Source organism: Triticum urartu, chromosome 6A (assembly GCF_056163025.1).
Source record: "Triticum urartu cultivar PI428250 chromosome 6A, HENAU_Tu73, whole genome shotgun sequence".
In the NCBI taxonomy this organism is placed as follows: Eukaryota; Viridiplantae; Streptophyta; class Magnoliopsida; order Poales; family Poaceae; genus Triticum; species Triticum urartu.
This window is the reverse complement of record NC_141878.1, coordinates 75,211,490-75,222,283: the sequence shown is the minus strand read 5'-3', so window position 1 is coordinate 75,222,283 and position 10,794 is coordinate 75,211,490.

The following is a 10,794-nucleotide window of genomic DNA, read 5'->3' as shown; positions in this document are numbered from 1 at the left end:
GTGCATTATCGAGAGGGCCCAGAGATACCTCTCTGGCTCGGAGTGACAAATTCTAATCTCGATCTAAGCCAACCCAACAAACACCTTAGGAGATACCTATAGAGCATATTTATAATCACCCAGTTACGTTGTGATGTTTGATAGCACACAAGGTATTCCTCCGGTATCCGGGAGTTGCATAATCTCATAGTCAAAGGAATATGTATATGACATGAAGAAAGCAATAGCAATAAAACTGAACGATCAATATGCTAAGCTAACAGATGGGTCTTGTCCATCACATCATTCTCCTAATGATTTGATCCCGTTCATCAAATGATAACACATGTCTATGGTTAGGAAACTTAACCATCTTTGATTAACGAGCTAGTCTAGTAGAGGCTTACTAGGGACACAGTGTTTTGTCTATGTATTGAGACATGTATCAAGTTGCCGGTTAATACGATTCTAGCATGAATAATAAACATTTATCATGATATAAGGAAATATAAAATAAAAAATTTATTATTTCTTGTAGGGCATATTTCCTTCAGTCTCCCACTTGCACTAGAGTCAATAATCTAGATTACATTGTAATCATTCTAACACCCATGGAGTCTTGGTGTTGATCATGTTTTTCTCATGGAAGAGGCTTAGTCAACGGGTCTGCCACATTCACATTTGTATGTATTTTGCAAATCTCTATGTCTCCCTCCTTGACTTGATCATAGATGGAGTTAAAGCGTCTCTTGATGTGTTTGGTTCTTTTGTGAAATCTGGATTCCTTCGCCAAGGCAATTGCTCCAGTATTGCCACAAAATATTTTCATTGGACCCGATGCACTAGGTATTGCACCTAGATTAGATATGAACTCCTTCATCCAAACTCCTTCATTCGCTGCTTCCGAAGCAGCTATGTACTCCGCTTCACACATAGATCCCGCCATGACGCTTTGCTTGGAACTGCAGCAACTGACAGCTCCACCATTTAATATAAATACGAATCCGGTTTGTGACTTAGAGTCATCCGGATCTATGTCAAAGCTAGCATCGACATAACCATTTACGACGAGCTCTTTGTCACCTCCATAAACGAGAAACATATCCTTAGTCCTTTTCAGGTACTTCAGGATGTTCTTGACCACTGTCCAGTGATCCACTCCTGGATTACTTTGGTACCTCCCCGCTAGACTTATAGAAAGGCACACATCAGGTCTGGTACACAGGATAGCATACATGATAGATCAATGGCTGAGGCATAGGGAATGACTTTCATTTTCTCTCTATCTTCTGCAGTGGCCGGGCATTGAGTCTGACTCAACTTCACACCTTGTAACACAGGCAAGAAACCTTTCTTTGACTGATCCATTTTGAAATTCTTCAAAACTTTATTAAGGTATGTGATTTGTTAAAGTCTAATCAAGCGTCTTGATCTATCTCTATAGATCTTGATGCCCAATATATAAGCAGCTTCACCGAGGTCTTTCATTGAAAAACTCTTATTCAAGTATCCTTTTATGCTATCTAGATATTCTATATCATTTCGAATCAATAATATGTCATCCACGTATAATATTAGAAATGCTACAGAGCTCCCACTCACTTTCTTGTAAATACAGGCTTCTCCAAAAGTCTGTATAAAACCATATGCTTTGATCACCTCATCAAAGCGTATATTCCAACTCCGAGATGCTTGCACCAGTCCATAAATGGATCACTGGAGCTTGCACACTTTGTTAGCACATTTAGGATCGACAAAACCTTCTGGTTGCATCATATACAACTCTTCTTTAATAAATCCATTAAGGAATGCAGTTTTGACATCCATTTGCAAGATTTCATAATCATAAAATGCAGCAATTGCTAACATGATTCGGACAGACTTAAGCATCGCTATGGGTGAGAAGGTCTCATCGTAGTCAACTCCTTGAACTTATTGAAAACCTTTCGCAACAAGTCATGCTTTGTAGACAGTAACATTACCATCAGCGTCAGTCTTCTTCTTGAAGATCCATTTATTCTCTATGGCTTGCCGATCATTGGGCACGTCAACCAAAGTCCACACTTTGTTCTCATCCATGGATCCTATCTCAGATTTCATGGCCTCAAGCCATTTATCAGAATCTGGGGTCATCATCGCTTCCTCATAGTTCATAGGCTCGTCATGGTCTAGTAACATGACTTCTAGAATAGGATTACCGTACCACTCTGGTGCGGAACGTGCTCTGGTTGACCTACGAGGTTCGATAGTAACTTGATCTGATGTTTCATGATCATTATCATTAGCTTCCTCTCTAGTTGGTGTAGGCATCACTGGAACTGATTTCTATGATGAGTTACTTTCCAATTTGAGAGAAGGTACAATTACCTCATCAAGTTCTACTTTCCTCCCACTCACTGCTTTCTAGACAAACTCCTTCTCTAGAAAGGATCCATTCTTAGCAACAAAAATCTTGACTTAGGATCTGTGATAGAAGGTGTGCCCAATAGTTTCTTTTGGTTATCGTATGAAGACGCACTTCTCCGATTTGGGTTCGAGCTTATCAGGCTGAAGCTTTTTCACATAAGCATCGCAACCCCAAACTTTAAGAAACGATAGCTTAGGTTTCTTGGCAAACCATATTTCATACGGTGTCGTCTCAACGGATTTAGATGGTGCCCTATTTAACGTGAATGCAGTTGTCTCTAATGCATAACCCCAAAACGATAGTGGTAAATTGGTAAGAGACATCATAGACCGCACCATATCTAATAAAGTACGATTACGATGTTCGGTCACACCATTACGCTCTGGTGTTCCAGGTGGCATGAGTTGTGCCACATTGTTTTAAATGAAGGCCAAACTCGTAACTCAAATATTCGCCTCCGTGATCAGATCGTAGAAACTTTATTTTCTTGTTACGATGATTCTCCACTTCACTCTGAAATTCTTTGAACTTTTCATATGTTTCTGACTTGTGTTTCATCAAGTAAATATACCCATATCTGCTCAAATCATCTGTGAAGGTCAGAAAATAACGATACCCACCGCAAGCCTCAACACTCATAGGACCACATACATCAGTATGTATTATTTCCAATAAGTCAGTGGGTTGCTCCATTGTTCCGGAGAATGGAGTCTTAGTTATCTTGCCCATGAGGCATGGTTCACAAGCATCAAATGATTCATAATCAAGTGATTCCAAAAGTCCATCCGCATGGAGTTTCTTCATGCGCTTTACACCAATATGACCTAAACGGCAGTGCCACAAATATGTTGCACTATCATTATCAACTTTGCATCTTTTAGTATCAATATTATGAATATGTGTCTCACCACGATCGAGATTCAACAAAAATAGACCACTCTTCAAGGGTGCATGACCATAAACGATATTACTTATATAAATAGAACAACCATTATTCTCTGATTTAAATGAATAACTGTCTCGCATTAAACAAGATCCAGATATAATGTTCATGTTCAACGCTGGCACCAAATAACAATTATTCAGGTCTAAAACTAATCCCGAAGGTAGATGTAGAGGTAGTGTTCCGATAGCGATCATATCGACCTTGGAACCATTCCCGACGCGCATTGTCACCTCGTCCTTAGCCAATCTTCATTTAATCTGTAGCCCCTATTTCGAGTTACAAATATGAGCAACCGAACAAGTATCAAATACCCAGGCGCTACTACGAGCATTAGTAAGGTACACTTCAATAACATGTATATCACATATACCTTTGTTCACTTTGCCATCCTTCTTATCCATCAAATACTTGGGGCAGTTCTGCTTCCAGTGATCGGTCCCTTTGCAGTAGAAGCACTCAGTTTCAGGCTTAGGTCCAGACTTGGGCTTCTTCCCAGGAGTGGCAACTCGCTTGCCATTCTTCTTGAAGTTCCCCTTCTTTCCTTTGCCCTCTTTCTTGAAACTAGTGGTCTTGTTAATGATGACTTGCACGTATAGGGGATCAGTTGTAGCTCTTTTGAATAAGTAAGAGTGTTGAACCCAGCAAGGAGCAGAAGGAAATGGCAAGTGGTTTTCAGCAAGGTAATGTCTGCAAGTGCTGAAATTATAAGTAGCAGAGTAGTTTGATAGCAAGGTAATTTGTAATGAGCAAGTAGCGATAGTAGTAATAAAAGTGCAACAAGATAGCCCAATCCTTTTGAGGCAAAGGACAGGCCAAAACGGTCTCTTATGATAAGCAAAGCGTTCTTGAGGGTACACGGGATTTTCATCTAGTCACTTTCATCATGTTGGCTTAATTCATGTTCGGTACTTTGATAATTTGATATGTGGGTGGACCGGAGCTTAGGTGTTGTTCTTACTTGAACAAACCTCCTACTTATGATTAACCCTCCCGCAAGCATCCGCAACTACGAGAAAAGTATTAAGAATAAATTCTAACCATAGCATTAAACTTTTGGATCCAATCGGTCCCTTATAGAATAGCGCATAAATTGGGGTTTAAGCTTCTGTCACTCTCGCAACCCATCATCTAATTGCTACTCCATAATGCATTCCCTTAGGCCCAAATATGGTGAAGTGTCATGTAGTCGACGTTCACATGACACCACTAAGGGAATCACAACATACATACTATCAAAATATCGAACACATATCATGTTCTAAGTGCATCTAGTGCCACCCCTAGTTGGTTTTGGAGTATTGACGACAAACCTGGTTGATGGACTAATGTGTTTGTGAGAATTGCAGGATAACACAGGTAGAAGTCCCTCATTGATTCGGTTTTCCTATCAGAGATGACCCCTAAAAATGTATGAAGACATTGAAGTCAAAGGTGGGATGTGAAGACATTCACATTGAAGACTATGACAAGAGAAGACATCGTGTGAAGACTATGGAGCGCGAAGACTTAGTTGTTTCGTCGTTCTTTTTCTTCTTCGTTGAGTCATAGGAACCACCGTACTGTTAAGTGGGGTCCAAGAGAACCAGTCAGAATGACTGAAGTGATGCTTAACCAAAATCCTATATCTTCGAGTGAAGTCTATGAGAGCAAATCTTGTCCAGAATTGGATAAGACAGCTTTGCTTGTAGCCCAAGTAAAGTTGCCGTGTGTGTTTGAAATCTGACCGTTGGAACACGTGTCAGTTCCTTAGTGACTGTAACACCCTCGATGCGACTATATCTCCCACGTGTCGAGGCACGACTTAGAGGCATAATCGCATTGAAGGCATATGTCGCAAATCAGGTAATCATCACAAACATCCCATGTAATATAGATAATGAAAAGGGATAACATAGTTGGCTTACACTCGCCACGTCAATCAAGTACATAAATAACATACATCAATCCAACACTCATGGCCCGACTACGGCGCCAAAATGAAAGATAACCCAACGAGCGACATGGTCCCGATCACCCCCAACAGGGCACCACTACTGATCATCAGGAAAAGAAACATAGTAACGCTGAGAGTCCTCGTCGAACTCCCACTTGAGCTCGAACGCATCAACTAGAGCGGTATCACCTGGACCTGCATCTGGTGTAATAGTAATCTGTGAGCCACAGGGACTCAGCAATCTCGCACCCTCGCGATCAAGACTATTTAAGCTAAATAGGTAGGATAAGGTAAATATAAGTGGAGCTGCAGCAAGCGACTAGCATATATGGTGGCTAACTTAATCGCAAAAGAGAGCGAGAAGAGGAGGCAAAGCGCGAGCGAGAAACTAGAGAGCAACCTGCGCAAACATTACTCCAACACCGTGTCCACTTCCCGGACCCCGCCGAGAAGAGGCCATCACGGTAACACACTCAGTTGATTCATTTTAATTACGTTAAGGTTCAAGTTATCTACAACCGGACATTAACAAATTCCCATCTGCCCATAACCGCGGGCACGGCTTTCGAAAGTTCAATCCCTACAGGGGAGTCCCAACTTAGCCCATGAAAAGCTCTCACGGTCAACGAAGGAATAGACCTCCTCCCAAGACGTTCCGATCAAACTCGGTATCTCGGTTCTTCAAGACACTTCGACAGGTTAAAACAAGACCAGCAACACCGCCCGAATGTGCCAAAAAATCCCGATAGGAGCTGCACATATCTCGTTCTCAGGGCATACTCAGATGAGCAAGACGTCGGGTAGGCCAGCCCAGAGTTGCCCCTGGTAGCCCCGGACATCGCTCGGTTGGACCAACACTCAGAGGAGCACTGGCCCGGGGGGGTTAAAATAAGATGACCCTTGAGTCTGCAGAACCCAAGGGAAAGAAAAGGCTAGGTGGCAAATGGTAAAACCAAGGTTGGGCATTGCTGGAAAAGCTTTAATCAAGGCGAACTACCAAGGGGTTCCCATTATAACCCAACCGCGTAAGGAATGCAAAATCCGGGAACATAACACCGATATGACGGAAACTAGGGCGGCAAGAGTGGAACAAAACACTAGGCGAGAGGCCGAGCCTTCCACCCTTTACCAAGTATATAGATGCATTAAGATAACATGGCAATATAATGATATCCCAACAAGTAAATAAATGTTCCAAACAAGGAACGACCTCCAATCTTCACCTGCAACTTACAACGCTATAAGAGGGGCTGAGCAAAGCAGTAACATAGCCAATCAACGGTTTGCTAGGACATGGTGGGTTAGAGGTTTGACATGGCAATTTGGGAGGCTGGCAAGCAAGTGGTAGGCATCGTAGCATTTGCATAGCAAAAGAGCGAGCAAACTAGCATAGCAATGATAGTAGTGATTTCGAGGGTATGATCATCTTGCCTGCAAAGCTGTCAGAGTTGACCGGATCCTCGAAAGCAAACTCAACGGGCTCCTCGTTAGCGAACTCGTCTCCCGGCTCTACCCAAACAAGACAAACAAGCAACAAGGATACAATCAACCACGTGCAAGCTCAAACAATAAGATGCAATGATGGTATGCTATGCGGGATGCGATGCGGGATGCATATGCAAGCTATGACAGGAAATGCATGAACCTGGCCTCAACTTGGGAATCCAAGTGTGCCACTGGAAATATGAGATGAAATCGCTTGAAACGATATAAAGAACGCCGGAATCGGAGTTACGGTTTGGAAATGGCAAGCGATTCAAATATGACTCCGGTCTGCGATTTACAGCAAGTAGGCATCTAAATGCAATGAGATGAACATGCTACAGCACTCAAACATGGAGTCAAAATACATGGCAGGGAAGCATTCAAGATTCTTAATAAAAGTCTAGCACTGAGCTACGGCCAATTCATCCATTAACAGGTTCAAACAAGCATGGCAAAAATGCATATGGTAAACAGATCTCAGACTTAGTGAAATTAACACTTGTCTGGAATTTCAGACCAAGTAGCTCTCTTCGGAGCAACAAAACAACATGCTACAGGACCTGAACATGACAAAGTAAAACATGGCATGGAGCTACTCAAATAGCTTAACAAAAGTCCCTTAGTGACCTTGAGCCAAAAGGGATCAGAAAATATACTAACAAGCTCACGAACATCGCAAAAACATAATCAGTTTTCAGACTTGGTGAAAACTGGCACATGCTGAAACTTAACTCAAGTAGACATGTTTACGAGCTCGATGCACCCACCACGGTGCAAGTCATGGCAAGACAAGCATACATCCATTAAGAAGGCACAAAATGCAAGCTAGAAATGGCAAGAACAATAGCATAGCATGCACGGATCAACTACAACATCATCGGCAAAATTGCAAACAAGTTGACAATCTGCCCAGATTCACAAAGTAGCAAAAGCAGAGCTCGATTAACTCAAGATAGGGTGCTCCATAATTGCAAACAAAGACATGGATGGATAGAGCACTACAATATTAACAAAACTCCTTTACTGATCATCCTCAAAAGAGGCACGGATCACTAGGAAACAACAAGAACATACGACATCATGAGATAAACAGCTCCATGACTTAGTTAAATTACCAAGTCCCTGGAAACAGAATTACCAAGTGCCTCACTTTGCAAGCTTGCACTAGTCACCACACACATCACAAAAATACATGGGTTGCACCTCTGGAAAGATGACAAAACCCTTAACAAAACATATGTAGAGCTTCAGGGCATATCATGCACACAACAATCATGGCAAAAATGACAAATGTCTAAGATGGAGTAGCAGATCTGACAATTAACTCAAGTAGCCCTCTTCTAACAGCATTTTGGGCATCAAGATTAACTCAAATGAAAATGATGCAATGGAATGAAATGATGTACTCTCTGAGATGAACATTTTGATATGCTATATGCATGAATTGGAGCTACGGATGCAAAGTTACGGGGCCACGAACATAGCAACTTGGATCTGCAATCTCTGGGACTTAGAAGAAAAAATGACCTAGGGTTACTGTTCACCCCGATCCAGATCTGGATCACACACGCACTGTAGCAGAACTGTAGATGGCGGCGCGCGCGACCCGAGGATGGCTGACCGGAGTTGGGGTTCTCGCCGGAGAGAGGGTCGCCCGAGTGAGGGGGTTGGCGCGGTGGTGCGGCGAGGACCGGGCGGCGGCTCGGTGGAGGCGAGCGGGCGCGGTGGGGCGGCGCCTTGGCGGCGGCGGCCGATGGCTGGGAGGCGGCAAAGGTGCGGTAGCGTCGAGGCAGAGGCGGCTGGCGACTGGGGCCGCGGAGGAAGAGGACGGCGGCGGCTCGGGTGCCCCGACGCGGCCCGGTCGGGAGCGGCGAAGGGCCTGGCCTGGGCCTGCGCGGGCCTGGCGCGGCAGAGGCGGTGAAGTGGTCCGGGGGCGCCACGTGGCGGCTCCCGGTTGGCGGCGGCGAATGCGTCCGTCCCGGACGGACGTGTCCGGCCGGCGCGGAGGATTTTTTTAGGGTTTGAAGAGGAGGGGAGATCCGGGATTTTCGGGAAGGGGCTATATATAGGCATAGAAGGAGCTAGGAGAGTCCAAATGAGGTGCGGTTTTCGGCCACGTGATCGTGATCAAACGCTCTAGATGATGGAGCAGAGTTAGGTGGGTTTTGGGCCAAAATAGAGGGGTGTTGGGCTGCAACACACACGAGGCCTTTTTGGTCCCTCGGTTAACCGTTGGAGTATCAAACAAAGTCCAAATGATACGAAACTTGACAGGCGGTCTACCGGTAGTAAACCAAGGCCGCTTGGCAAGTCCCGGTCCAATCCGGAAATGTTTAATCCCCACACATGAAAGAAAAGTAGAATTGACCACCGGAGGAGAACAAAGCACCGGAATGCAAAACGGACAACGGGGAAAATGCTCGAATGCAAGAGACGAACACGTATGCAAATGCAATGCACATGATGACATGATATGAGATGCATGACAACGATAACAACACACGGAGACAAAGACCCGAACCCGAGAAAATAAAATAACTTAATGCCGGAAACGGCAAGAGTTGGAGTACAAATTGGGAAAGTTACATCCGGGGTGTTACAACACTCCACCACTACGAAAGGATCTCGTCCCGAGATCTAGGACTGAAAGAACGTCGGGTACTCAGAACGGAGGTGATCCTCGCGTTCCCAGGTAGCTTCATGGTCGGAATGGTGTGACCACTTGACTTTGAGAAATTTGATTGACTTGTTGTGAGTCTTGTGTTCAGTCTCTTCGAGAATAGCAACTGGGTGATCACGATAAGAGAGATCTTCTTGGAGCTCAATGTCCTCGAAGTTGACGGTGCGATCAGGAGTCTTGAAGAACTTCCGAAGCTGAGAGACATGGAACACATCATGAACATTTGCAAAGTTTGACGGAAGCTCGAGTTGATAGGCGAGGTCGCCTCTCTTGCTGACAATCTTGAAAGGTCCCATGTATCTGGGGGCAAGCTTCCCTTTGATACCGAAGCTACGAGTACCTTTCATAGGAGAGACGCGGAGGTAAACATGATCTCTGATCTCGAAAGCCAAATCACGGTGCTTACTGTCATAGTAGCTCTTCTGGCGGGATTGGGCTGCTTTGAGGTTATCACGAATGACTTTGCACATTTCCTCTGCCTCTGTGATTAAGTCATTACCCAAAAGCTGACGTTCACCGGTTTCAGACCAGTTGAGAGGGGTACGACACTTCCTGCCATACAGAATTTCAAATGGGGCCTTGCCCGAACTTGCTTGAAAACTGTTGTTGTAGGAGAATTCAGCATAAGGAAGACAATCCTCCCACTTCATGCCGAAGGAGATCACACAAGCCCTGAGCATATCTTCAAGAATCTGGTTGACACGCTCGACTTGATCGCTAGTTTGAGGATGGAAAGCTGTGCTGAAGCGGATGTTGGTGCCCATGGCCTTCTGAAAAGAATCCCAAAACTTGAAGGTAAAGATGCTGCCACGGTCTGAAGAGATCACTTGAGGAATACCGTGCAGAGAGACAATTCGAGAGGTATAGAGTTCCGCCAATTGAGCTGCAGTGATCGACTCTTTGATAGGCAGAAAGTGAGCCACTTTGGTGAGTTTGTCGATGACAACGAATATAGCATCATTGCCACGCTTGGACTTTGGAAACCCAGTCACGAAGTCCATTTCAATGTGGTCAAACTTCCATTCTAGAATGGCAAGAGGTTGGAGGAGACCAGCTGGCCTTTGGTGTTCTGCCTTCACTCTTCTGCAGACATCACATTCATTCACGAATTGAGCAATCTCGCGCTTCATTCGAGTCCACCAATAAGCTTGCTTAAGGTCCTGATGCATCTTCGTGCTCCCAGGGTGGATGGAGAGGAGAGAATTGTGAGCCTCGTTCATGATCACTTTACGGAGGTCACCTTTGGGTACAACAATTCGATCCTCGAAGAAGAGAGTATCCTTGTCATCAAGGCGGTAACACTTGTACTTGGGTTGACTCTTGGCAATCCCAATCTTCACCTTTTTCACCATAGCATCAAGAAG